The 13,488-nt window shown below is 42.0% G+C and overlaps 1 pseudogene; it reads left to right on the forward strand.

Moving 5' to 3' along the window:
• The first annotated feature begins 5,668 nt into the window (after positions 1-5,668).
• On the forward strand, positions 5,669-12,801 carry LOC118941010 (annotated as a pseudogene).
• Positions 12,802-13,488: the final 687 nt, after the last annotated feature.

A 13,488-nucleotide genomic window follows, 5' to 3' on the forward strand; every position in this document is an offset into this window, starting at 1 on the left:
ACTATACTCTACTAAATTACAGAGTACTGTACTGTACTATACTCTACTCTACTGAACTATACTGTACTGAACTATACTGTACTCTACCGTACTGAACTATACTCTGCTGAACTGGACTGAACTATACTATACTGAACTATACTATACTGAACTATACTGTACTATACTGAACTATACTATACTGAACTATACTGTACTATACTGAACTATACTATACTGAACTATACTGTCCTATGCTGGACTGAACTATACTGTACTGTTCTATACTGGACTGAAATATACTATACTGAACTATACTGTACTGTACTGTAGTGGACTCAACTATACTGTACTGAACTATACTGAACTATACTGTACTGGACTAAATGTACTGTGCTCTACTGTACTCTATGCTAACGTACCCTACTGTGCTCTGCAGTACTGTGCTGTGATGTATAAACTTGTGAAACAAGCAGAGAATGACATTCATATCCATAATTATTTATTTCTGTGTAGAACAGATCAGGGACCCATGATGTAATTACGTTACCACGTTACCACGTTACCACATTTCCGTTACCACTTTACCACATTACCACGTTACCACATTTCCGTTACCACGTTACCACATTACCACGTTACCACATTACCACATTTCCGTTACCACGTTACCACGTTACCACATTACCACGTTTCCGTTACCACGTTACCACGTTACCACATTTCTGTTACCACGTTACCACGTTTCCGTTACCACATTACCACATTACCACATTTCCGTTACCACATTACCACGTTTCCGTTACCACATTACCACATTTCCGTTACCACGTTACCACGTTACCCCGTTACCACGTTTCCGTTACCACGTTACCACATTACCACATTTCCGTTACCACGTTACCACGTTACCACATTTCCGTTACCACGTTACCACATTTCCGTTACCACGTTACCACGTTACCACGTTTCCGTTACCACGTTACCACGTTAGCACGTTACCACGTTACCACATTTCCGTTACCACGTTACCACGTTACCACATTTCCGTTACCACGTTACCACATTACCACGTTTCCGTTACCACGTTACCACGTTTCCGTTACCGGGCGTCGTGTCGTAACTGACACCCCATTCAGACGTCTTTGAATCATCTTTCGGAGCAGATATTTACGAGTCTCTGGAAAACATGATCGCAGAAAAACCCTGAGGGAGATTTTTTAACGTAGTTCCTTTTAAAGTTTAATGTTTAAAGCATTGGACTTGATTTACTACTTGAAATCTTTCAGATACTGTGAGCGTTTGCTTCAACCTGCCTGGAGGACCAGTTGGAGGACCAGTTGGAGGACCAGTTGGAGGACCAGTTGGCCATTTTAGTCCATTTCAACCGGCAACAAGCTCAATCAAGTGCATCTTGAATATTTTAAATTATTTAAAATATTATAATAGTAATAGAATAGATAATAATAGTATAATAGTAATATTAATAGTATAGGACCCTGGTCTGTTTCACATATGTGAAGCTCATTGATGCAGATTTATTTTTTATTATCTATATAATAATAATAAATATAATATTATATAAATAATTATTTTATCTATGCAAGTCAGTTCATAACAAATTCTTATTTACATTCGAAGTCGGAAGTTTACATACACTTAGGTTGGCGTCATTAAAACTCTTTTTTTTTTCAACCACTCCACAAATGGAGATTTTGTTAATATTGGTTCCGTTTTTTCTGTGCTCCGTTTTATTTACTTAACCTCTTGATCCTACTTGAGACGCAGACGTCTCAAGTAGGCACCTGGAAATGCAAATGCGCTACGCTAAATGCTAAATGTACTCGTTAAAACTCAAACGTTCACTAAAATACACATGCAGGGTATTGAATTAAAGCCACACTCGTTGTGAATCTAGCCAACAAGTCAGATTTTTAAAATGCTTTTCGGCAAAAGCATGAGAAGCTATTATCTGATAGCATGCAACACCCCAATATACCTGAAGGGGACGTAAACAAAAGAATTAGCGTAGCCGGCGCTACACAAAAACGCAGAAATAAAATATAAAACATTCATTACCTTTGATGATATTCTTTGTTGGCACTCCTATATGTTCCATAAACATCACAAATTGGTATTTTTCCCGATTAAATCCGTCCATGTATGCCCAAAATATCCATTTGTATAGCCTGTCTGGTTCAGGAAAAAAGCTCTCTTCCAACACGCAACGTCATTATTTAAAATTATATAAGTTGCCTATATTCTTTGACAAAACACTTCAACCTACTTTTGTAACCCAACTTTAGGTATTTGTAAACGTTAATAAGCGATCAAATTGATCACTGGGCGATCTGTATTCAATAGCAGCTACTCAAGAAAACAATGTCCATTTTTCAATCTTCCAAAATCGATTGTTGTAGGCTGGATGGAATGAAGGATCTATTGGTCATGTCTCAAACGATTTTTGTCAATGAAAATGACGTTTTTGGCGACATCGTGTGGAAGCTGTAGGAATTGCATCCGTGTCCATATTTAATTTGGTGTCCTTTAAACAATACATGCAAGTGGCGCATGGATATTATTTTCAGCTTTCAGTGACCAGTTTTTCTTGCGCTTTTCGATGAAACACACGTTCTGTTATAGTCACAGCCGTGATTTAACCAGTTTTAGAAACTTCAGAGTGTTTTCTATCCACACATACTAATCATATGCATATACTATATTCCTGGCATGAGTAGCAGGACGCTGAAATGTTGCGCGATTTTTATCAGAATGTTCGAAAAAGGAAGGGCTAAGCTTTTTAACAAATAAGGAACACTCAAAATGTGTACTTATAAATCATAACAATTTTAATCAAAATACTGTAGACAGAAGTCAAAGATCAGACATCACATATACAACTGATGTCTCTCATGAGTTCTGTCCAATAAGGAAAAGTCCAAGTTGCTTTTATCATGCTTGTAGTCAACCCCCTGTGATGTCACTGCGTACGTCATTACCTGCTACTCCTCAGACCAAGCCCGTGCATACACAGCTATATACAAACTTGCAAGAGATACAGTAGTTCCAGTGTTTTCTAAGGCCTCAGCAGCAAATGTCCCCTCCCCCAAGTTGATTTATATGTATGTTTGACTAGACTCTTATCTCTTCTACTCCCTTGCAGGGCTCTATGTATCTTTGAAATGCTTTCTCAAATACCATTTTCTTTATAAGAGGCAGAGACTTAGAAAAGACTGTGGAACAATTCTAAAACCTTACAATGTATGTATATATATATATATATATATATATTGTTAATCTGTAGTCTAGGACCCTATAAATGTAGAGGAGGAGGGGTCCCATAGCCCCCCCCCCCCCTTCTATTAATACAACCTATTTTAATCAATAATTATAGTATATCAAACATTTGGTGCAGCCCCTATCATGACCCCAATTGGACCCATCATTAAAAAACTATTGTTTGGCAAGTCGGTGAGGACATCTACTTTGTGCATGACACAAGTCATTTTTCCAGCAATTGTTTACAGACAGATAATTTCACTTATAATTCACTGTATCACAACTCCGGCGGGTCAGAAGTTCACATACGGTAAGTTGACTGAGCCTTTAAACAGCTTGGAAAATTCCAGAAAATTATGTATTGGCTTTAGAAGCTTCTGATAGGCTAATTTACATAATTTGAGTCAATTGGAGGTGTACCTGTGGATGTATTTCAAGGCCTACCTTCAAACTCAGTGCCTCTTTGCTTGACATCATGGGAAAATCAAAAGAAATCAGCCAAGACCTCAGATTTTTTTTTTGTAGACCTCCACAAGTCTGGTTCATCCTTGGGAGGAATTTTCAAATGCCTGAAGGTACCACATTAATCTGTACAAACAATAGTACGCAAGTATAAACACCATGGGACCACGCAGCCGTCGTACTGCTCAGAAAGGAGACACGTTCTGTCTCCTAGAGATGAACGTACTTTGGTGTGAAAAGTGCAAATCAATCCCAGAACAACAGCAAAGGACCTTGTTAAGATGCTGGAGGAAACGGGTACAGAAGTATCTATATCCACAGTAAAACAAGTCCTATATCGACATAAACTGAAAGGCAGCTCAGCAAAGAAGCCAGACAACGGCTTGCAACTCCACATGGGGACAAAGATTTTTGGAAAAATGTCCTGTGGTATGATGAAACAAAAATAGAACTGTTTGGCCATAATTACCATGGTTATGTTTGGAGGAAAAAGGGGGAGGCTTGCAAGCCGAAGAACACCATCCCAACCGTGAAGGGAGGAGAATTATGTGGATATATTGAAGCAACATCTCAAGAAATCAGTTAAAGCTTGGTCAGAAATGGGTCTTCCAAATGGACAATGACCCCAAGCATACTTCCAAAGTTGTGGCAAAATGGCTTAAGGACAACAAAGTCAAGATATTGGCGTGGCAATCACAAAGCCCTGACCTCAATCCCATAGAAAATCTGTGGGCAGAACTGAAAAAGCATGTGCGAGCAAGGAGGCCTACAAACTTGACTCAGTTACACCAGCTCTGTCAGGGGGAATGGGACAAAATTCACCCAACTTATTGTAGGAAACTTGTGGAAGGCTACCCGAAACGTTTGACCCAAGAAAAACTATTTAAAGGGAATGCTACCAAATACTAATTGAGTGTATGTAAACTTTTGACCCACAGGGAATGTGATGAAAGAAATAAAAGCTGAAATAAATCATTCTCTCCACTATTATTCTGACATTTCACATTCTTAAAATGAAGTTGTGATCCTAACTGACCTAAAACAGGGAATTTTATGAGGATTAAATGTCATGAATTGTGTGAAACTGAGTTTAAATGTATTTGGCTAAGGTGTATGTAAACTTCCTACATCAACTATACAGTGACTGGCAAACCTGGATGACGCTGGGCCAATTGTGCGCTGCCTATGGGACTCCCAATCACAGCCGGATGTGATACAGCCTGGATTCAAACCAGGTACTGTAGTGACGCCTCTTGCACTGAGATACAGTGCCATAGACCGCTGTGCCACTCCGGAGCCCAGTACTGTAGTGAGGCTGTGTTTGGAGAGAACCAGAGATTGTTCTAGAGATGTGTAGGTCATGTTTAACAGGTAATCATTATTAATGCCTGTGACATCTCCACTGTGGTTTCAACCCTGGGACTGTGTGGTGCAGATAACAAGTAAACAGACCCTGAACGCTTGATGACAAGGTCTCTCTTCTCTGTCTTTCTCCTTATGATGTTTATCCTCTCTCTCCTGAATCTCTTTCTCTCTCCCTCTCTTTCTCGCTCCCTCTCTTTCTCTCTCCTGAATCTCTTTCTCTCTTCTGAATCTCTCGTTCTCTCTCCCTCTCGTTCTCTTTCTCTCTCCTGAATCTCTCTTTCTCTCCCCCTCTCGTTCTCTCTCCCTCTTGTTCTCTCTCCCTCTCATTCTCTTTCTCTCTCCCTCTTTCTCTCTCCTGAATCTCTTTCTCTCTCCCTCTCATTCTCTTTCTCTCTCCCTCTTTCTCTCTCCTGAATCTCTTTCTCTCTCCTGAATCTCTCGTTCTCTCCCCCTATCGTTCTCTCTCCCTCTCGTTCTCTCTCCCTCTCGTTCTCCCTCCCTCTCGTTCTTTCTCCCTCTCTCGCTATTTCTCTCCCCTGCACTTTCTATCTCTCGCTCCCTCTATTTCTCTCTCTCTCTCTTTCCCCTCTGTCTCCCCTCTCTTGCTCTCTCTCCAGGTGTGTGCTGTGCCAGTCTGGAGCAGCCCAAGGCCCTGATGAAGATGGGTCTGAGTAAGGTGCTTGTAGGACACGCTAACATCCTGATGGGGGCGCTTGTCCAAAGGGGTCTGTGCGGCGACACATCAGCCTGAACGCCTTTACTGGACTAGTGGTGAGACTGATATCTAATGTAGGACCACTGAACTAGTAGTGAGACTGATATCTAATATAGGACCACTGGACTAGTGGTGAGACAGATATCTAATGTAGGACCACTGAACTAGTGGTGAGACTGATATCTAATGTAGGAGCACGGGACTAGTGGTGAGACTGATATCTAATGTAGGACCACTGGACTAGTGGTGAGACAGAGTACCCATTTCTGTAGGGTGGTGTTGTAGGAATCCATCTGTAATGTGTATCTGTAGGGTGTTGTAGGAATCCATCGGTACTGTGTATCTGTAGGGTGTTGTAGGAATCCATCTGTACTGTGTATCTGTAGGGTGTTGTAGGAATCCAGCTGTAATGTGTATCTGTAGGGTGTTGTAGGAATCCAGCTGTAATGTGTATCTGTAGGGTGTTGTAGGAATCCATCTGTACTGTGTATCTGTAGGGTGGTGTTGTAGGAATCCATCTGTAATGTGTCTATGTAGGGTGGTGTTGTAGGAATCCAGCTGTAATGTGTATATGTAGGGTGTTGTTGTAGGAATCCATCTGTAAGGTGTATCTGTAGGGTGTTTGAAGGAAATACTGGCCATCATCCTGTGTTATAACAAGAAGAGCAGACTGCTGGTGAGTTCGCTACTGAAATATATGTTCATGTGCTATTTGTGCAATCACAAGTCCATTCACCCGGGTGAGAATCACAAGATAAGTCCATTCACCGGGTGAGAATCACAAGATAAGTCCATTCACCCAGGTGAGAATCACAAGATAAGTCCATTCACCCAGGTGAGAATCACAAGATAAGTCCATTCACCGGGTGAGAATCACAAGATAAGTCCATTCACCCGGGTGAGAATCACAAGATAAGTCCATTCACCTGGGTGAGAATCACAAGATAAGTCCATTCACCCGGGTGAGAATCACAAGATAAGTCCATTCCCTGTTCTGTGTTGGTAGCTGATTGGCCCAGTATTATCTCTGAACTGTTCTGTATTGGTAGCTGATTGGCCCAGTATTATCTCTGAACTGTTCTGTATTGGTAGCTGATTGGCCCAGTATTATCTCTGAACTGTTCTGTATTGGTAGCTGATTGGCCCAGTATTATCTCTGATCTGTTCTGTATTGGTAGCTGATTGGCCCAGTATTATCTCTGAACTGTTCTGTATTGGTAGCTGATTGGCCCAGTATTATCTCTGAACTGTTCTGTATTGGTAGCTGATTGGCCCAGTATTATCTCTGAACTGTTCTGTATTGGTAGCTGATTGGCCCAGTATTATCTCTGATCTGTTCTGTATTGGTAGCTGATTGGCCCAGTATTATCTCTGATCTGTTCTGTATTGGTAGCTGATTGGCCCAGTATTATCTCTGATCTGTTCTGTATTGGTAGCGATTGGCCCAGTATTATCTCTGAACTGTTCTGTATTGGTAGCTGATTGGCCCAGTATTATCTCTGATCTGTTCTGTATTGGTAGCTGATTGGCCCAGTATTATCTCTGAACTGTTCTGTATTGGTAGCGATTGGCCCAGTATTATCTCTGAACTGTTCTGTATTGGTAGCTGATTGGCCCAGTATTATCTCTGATCTGTTCTGTATTGGTAGCTGATTGGCCCAGTATTATCTCTGAACTGTTCTGTATTGGTAGCTGATTGGCCCAGTATTATCTCTGAACTGTTCTGTATTGGTAGCGATTGGCCCAGTATTATCTCTGAACTGTTCTGTATTGGTAGCTGATTGGCCCAGTATTATCTCTGATCTGTTCTGTATTGGTAGCTGATTGGCCCAGTATTATCTCTGAACTGTTCTGTATTGGTAGCGATTGGCCCAGTATTATCTCTGAACTGTTCTGTATTGGTAGCTGATTAGCCCAGTATTATCTCTGATCTGTTCTGTATTGGTAGCTGATTGGCCCAGTATTATCTCTGAACTGTTCTGTATTGGTAGCGATTGGCCCAGTATTATCTCTGAACTGTTCTGTATTGGTAGCTGATTGGCCCAGTATTATCTCTGATCTGTTCTGTATTGGTAGCTGATTGGCCCAGTATTATCTCTGAACTGTTCTGTATTGGTAGCTGATTGGCCCAGTATTATCTCTGATCTGTTCTGTATTGGTAGCTGATTGGCCCAGTATTATCTCTGATCTGTTCTGTATTGGTAGCTGATTGGCCCAGTATTATCTCTGAACTGTTCTGTATTGGTAGCGATTGGCCCAGTATTATCTCTGAACTGTTCTGTATTGGTAGCTGATTGGCCCAGTATTATCTCTGATCTGTTCTGTATTGGTAGCTGATTGGCCCAGTATTATCTCTGAACTGTTCTGTATTGGTAGCTGATTGGCCCAGTATTATCTCTGAACTGTTCTGTATTGGTAGCTGATTGGCCCAGTATTATCTCTGAACTGTTCTGTATTGGTAGCTGATTGGCCCAGTATTATCTCTGAACTGTTCTGTATTGGTAGCTGATTGGCCCAGTATTATCTCTGAACTGTTCTGTATTGGTAGCTGATTGGCCCAGTATTATCTCTGAACTGTTCTGTATTGGTAGCTGATTGGCCCAGTATTATCTCTGATCTGTTCTGTATTGGTAGCTGATTGGCCCAGTATTATCTCTGATCTGTTCTGTATTGGTAGCTGATTGGCCCAGTATTATCTCTGAACTGTTCTGTATTGGTAGCTGATTGGCCCAGTATTATCTCTGATCTGTTCTGTATTGGTAGCTGATTGGCCCAGTATTATCTCTGATCTGTTCTGTATTGGTAGCTGATTGGCCCAGTATTATCTCTGAACTGTTCTGTATTGGTAGCTGATTGGCCCAGTATTATCTCTGATCTGTTCTGTATTGGTAGCTGATTGGCCCAGTATTATCTCTGAACTGTTCTGTATTGGTAGCTGATTGGCCCAGTATTATCTCTGATCTGTTCTGTATTGGTAGCTGATTGGCCCAGTATTATCTCTGAACTGTTCTGTATTGGTAGCTGATTGGCCCAGTATTATCTCTGATCTGTTCTGTATTGGTAGCTGATTGGCCCAGTATTATCTCTGATCTGTTCTGTATTGGTAGCTGATTGGCCCAGTATTATCTCTGATCTGTTCTGTATTGGTAGCTGTTTGGCCCAGTATTATCTCTGAACTGTTCTGTATTGGTAGCTGATTGGCCCAGTATTATCTCTGAACTGTTCTGTATTGGTAGCTGATTGGCCCAGTATTATCTCTGAACTGTTCTGTATTGGTAGCGATTGGCCCAGTATTATCTCTGAACTGTTCTGTATTGGTAGCTGATTGGCCCAGTATTATCTCTGATCTGTTCTGTATTGGTAGCTGATTGGCCCAGTATTATCTCTGAACTGTTCTGTATTGGTAGCGATTGGCCCAGTATTATCTCTGAACTGTTCTGTATTGGTAGCTGATTGGCCCAGTATTATCTCTGATCTGTTCTGTATTGGTAGCTGATTGGCCCAGTATTATCTCTGAACTGTTCTGTATTGGTAGCGATTGGCCCAGTATTATCTCTGAACTGTTCTGTATTGGTAGCTGATTGGCCCAGTATTATCTCTGATCTGTTCTGTATTGGTAGCTGATTGGCCCAGTATTATCTCTGAACTGTTCTGTATTGGTAGCTGATTGGCCCAGTATTATCTCTGATCTGTTCTGTATTGGTAGCTGATTGGCCCAGTATTATCTCTGATCTGTTCTGTATTGGTAGCTGATTGGCCCAGTATTATCTCTGAACTGTTCTGTATTGGTAGCGATTGGCCCAGTATTATCTCTGAACTGTTCTGTATTGGTAGCTGATTGGCCCAGTATTATCTCTGATCTGTTCTGTATTGGTAGCTGATTGGCCCAGTATTATCTCTGAACTGTTCTGTATTGGTAGCTGATTGGCCCAGTATTATCTCTGAACTGTTCTGTATTGGTAGCTGATTGGCCCAGTATTATCTCTGAACTGTTCTGTATTGGTAGCTGATTGGCCCAGTATTATCTCTGAACTGTTCTGTATTGGTAGCTGATTGGCCCAGTATTATCTCTGAACTGTTCTGTATTGGTAGCTGATTGGCCCAGTATTATCTCTGAACTGTTCTGTATTGGTAGCTGATTGGCCCAGTATTATCTCTGATCTGTTCTGTATTGGTAGCTGATTGGCCCAGTATTATCTCTGATCTGTTCTGTATTGGTAGCTGATTGGCCCAGTATTATCTCTGAACTGTTCTGTATTGGTAGCTGATTGGCCCAGTATTATCTCTGATCTGTTCTGTATTGGTAGCTGATTGGCCCAGTATTATCTCTGATCTGTTCTGTATTGGTAGCTGATTGGCCCAGTATTATCTCTGAACTGTTCTGTATTGGTAGCTGATTGGCCCAGTATTATCTCTGATCTGTTCTGTATTGGTAGCTGATTGGCCCAGTATTATCTCTGAACTGTTCTGTATTGGTAGCTGATTGGCCCAGTATTATCTCTGATCTGTTCTGTATTGGTAGCTGATTGGCCCAGTATTATCTCTGAACTGTTCTGTATTGGTAGCTGATTGGCCCAGTATTATCTCTGATCTGTTCTGTATTGGTAGCTGATTGGCCCAGTATTATCTCTGATCTGTTCTGTATTGGTAGCTGATTGGCCCAGTATTATCTCTGATCTGTTCTGTATTGGTAGCTGATTGGCCCAGTATTATCTCTGAACTGTTCTGTATTGGTAGCTGATTGGCCCAGTATTATCTCTAAACTGTTTCGGTAGTTTATTGATCTCGTATTTATACTCCTCTATCACGACTCAGGATTAGACCCAGATACAGACACAGGAAGCAGATATTTTCCAATCTTAGAATATTTATTATAACAAAAGGGGCAGGTCAAGGGCAATCAGGGACAGAACAGCAGGATCAGGACAGGCAGAGGCAATCAGGGACAGAACAGCAGGATCAGGACAGGCAGAGGCAATCAGGGACAGGACAGCAGGATCAGGACAGGCAGAGGCAATCAGGGACAGGACAGCAGGATCAGGCCAGGCAGAAAGATCAGAACTGAGAAGACTAGAAAACAAAGGCTTGAGAACAGGCGAAACAGGGAAACGCGCTGGTAAGACCTGACACAAAACAAGACGAACTCGTAACAGACAAACCAGAAAGCGCAGGTATAAAAACACAGGGGAGATCGGAGACACCTGGTGGGGGGGTGGGGGGGGGGGGGGGGGGGGACAAAGACAAGTGAAACAGTACCTGCTGTGACAGTCTCTACAGTCTCTACAGTCTCTACAGTCTTTACATTTCAGATGTGTGGCTGTGAAGTCGTTGGTGTAGTGATGTGAGAATGCATGTCTGTCTATGGGGGAAATGTTTTAGAGCTGTGCTGTTTGACAAAGTGAGCGATTTTTGTGTTCCTGTGATGTTTTACTTCTTGTCTCCTCTCTCCTCTCTTCCTGTCTCCTGGTGATTGGCACTGATTTCTCCCTCCATTTATTTTTCCCTACTTTTTTTCTTTCTTAATTTCGTTCTTTCCCTCTGGTCCTCCTGTTTTCTCTTACCCGTCAGATGAAAGAGAATTGACTGTTTTTCTGTCACTGGAGTTATTTTTAATCACTTGAAGAAAACTCCCCCCCCCCCCCCCCCTCAAAAACAGGGAGGTATGAAGACTGGGCAAGTGAATGCAATCTCCTCGCTCTCTGTTTCTGTCTCTCTCTCACTTTACAGTTTTTGTTCTCTTTCTCGACAGTCTTTTCATTCACTCACTCACTCTCTCTCTCTCTCTCACTCTACAGTCTTCTCCCTCTTTCTCGACAGTCTATTCGTTCTCGCTCTCTCTCTCTTGCTCTCTCGCTCTCTCGCTCTCCCTCTACAGTCCTCTGTCTCTCTCTCTCTCTTGCTCTCTCTCTCTCTCTCTCTCACTCTACAGTCCTGTCTCTCTCTCTCTCTTGCTCTCTCTCTCTCTCTACAGTCCTCTGTCTCTCTCTCTCTTGCTCTCTCTCTCTCCCTCTACAGTCCTCTGTCTCTCTCTCTCTCTTGCTCTCTCTCACTCACTCTACAGTCTTCTCCCTCTTTCTCGACAGTCTATTCGTTCTCTCTCTCTCTCTTGCTCTCTCGCTCTCCCTCTACAGTCCTCTGTTTCTCTCTCTCTCTTGCTCTCTCGCTCTCCCTCTACAGTCCTCTGTCTCTCTCTCTCTCTTGCTCTCTCGCTCTCCCTCTTCAGTCCTCTCTCTCTCTCTCTCTCTCTTGCTCTCTCGCTCTCCCTCTACAGTCCTCTGTCTCTCTCTCTCTCTTGCTATCTCGCTCTCCCTCTTCAGTCCTCTCTCTCTCTCTTGCTCTCTCGCTCTCCCTCTGCAGTCCTCTGTCTCTCTCTCTCTCTTGCTCTCTCGCTCTCCCTCTTCAGTCCTCTCTCTCTCTCTCTCTTGCTCTCTCGCTCTCCCTCTGCAGTCCTCTGTCTCTCTCTCTCTCTTGTTCTCTCGCTCTCCCTCTTCAGTCCTCTCTCTCTCTCTCTCTCTCTTGCTCTCTCACTCTCCCTCTACAGTCCTCTGTTTCTCTCTCTCTCTCTCTCTCTCTCTCTCTCTCTCTCTCTCTGTGTGTGTGTGTCAGACATGGTTGTTGTTTATGGTCAGCATGTTTGCTAATCTTCTGGCCACAGCCTCTGGCATTGGTCTGACTGTTTCCGTAGTGAGGACCAAAGTTCATGGGGGGGGCGGAGCCTCTTGACTCACTGCTGGTTCCCAGACGCTATTGGCTATGCCAGCATCACCTACGAGTACCCCCTTCGACCCCAGACGTATTTTCTTAAGTCACACATGGAGTGTGTGTGTTTAGTGGGTCATGAGGAGGGATGATGTGTTCATTTTATTTAACCTTCATTTAACCAGAACATTGCTTTTATGAGGGAGACCTGGTAAAAGGTAGTTTACATACAACAACACAATTCCAGCAGTCAACAACAACTTCCTCTTAGCGAGATGGATGTGGGATAATACCGTGTGTGTGTGTGTGTGTATTTATGTGTGTGTGTGTGTGTGTGTGTGTGTGTGTCAGTCAGATGGATGTGGGATAATACCGTGTGTGTGTGTGTGTGTGTATTTATGTGTGTGTGTGTGTGTGTGTGTGTGTGTGTGTGTGTCAGTCAGATGGATGTGGGATAATACCGTGTGTGTGTGTGTGTGTGTGTGTGTGTGTCAGTCAGATGGATGTGGGGTATTCTGGAGGGTTACACTAGATCATGGATAATCACCTGGGTAACCAGGTACACAGTCCCACTGGTCCTTGGGTATTTGAATGGTTATTTGTAAATAATAATAATAATAATAATAATAATAATAATAATAATTATGATAATAATAATAATAATAATAATAATAATGATAATAATAATAATAATAATAATGATAATAATAATAATAATGATAATAATAATAATAATAATAATAATGATAATAATAATAATGATAATAATAGTTTGCCAAATTGCATTTCAAATACTAAAGTACACTGACTGTACTTTAGTATTTATATATTTTTATTTTTTACTTCACTACATTCCTAAAGAAAATAATATAATATTTTACTCCATACGTTTTCCCTGACTGTCACGTTCTGACCTTAGTTATTTTATTACGTCTTTGTTCTAGTATGGTCAGGGCGTGAGTTGGGTGGGGGGTCTATGTTAGTTTTTC

Source organism: Oncorhynchus mykiss, chromosome 18 (genome assembly GCF_013265735.2).
Source record: "Oncorhynchus mykiss isolate Arlee chromosome 18, USDA_OmykA_1.1, whole genome shotgun sequence".
Lineage (NCBI taxonomy): Eukaryota > Metazoa > Chordata > Actinopteri > Salmoniformes > Salmonidae > Oncorhynchus > Oncorhynchus mykiss.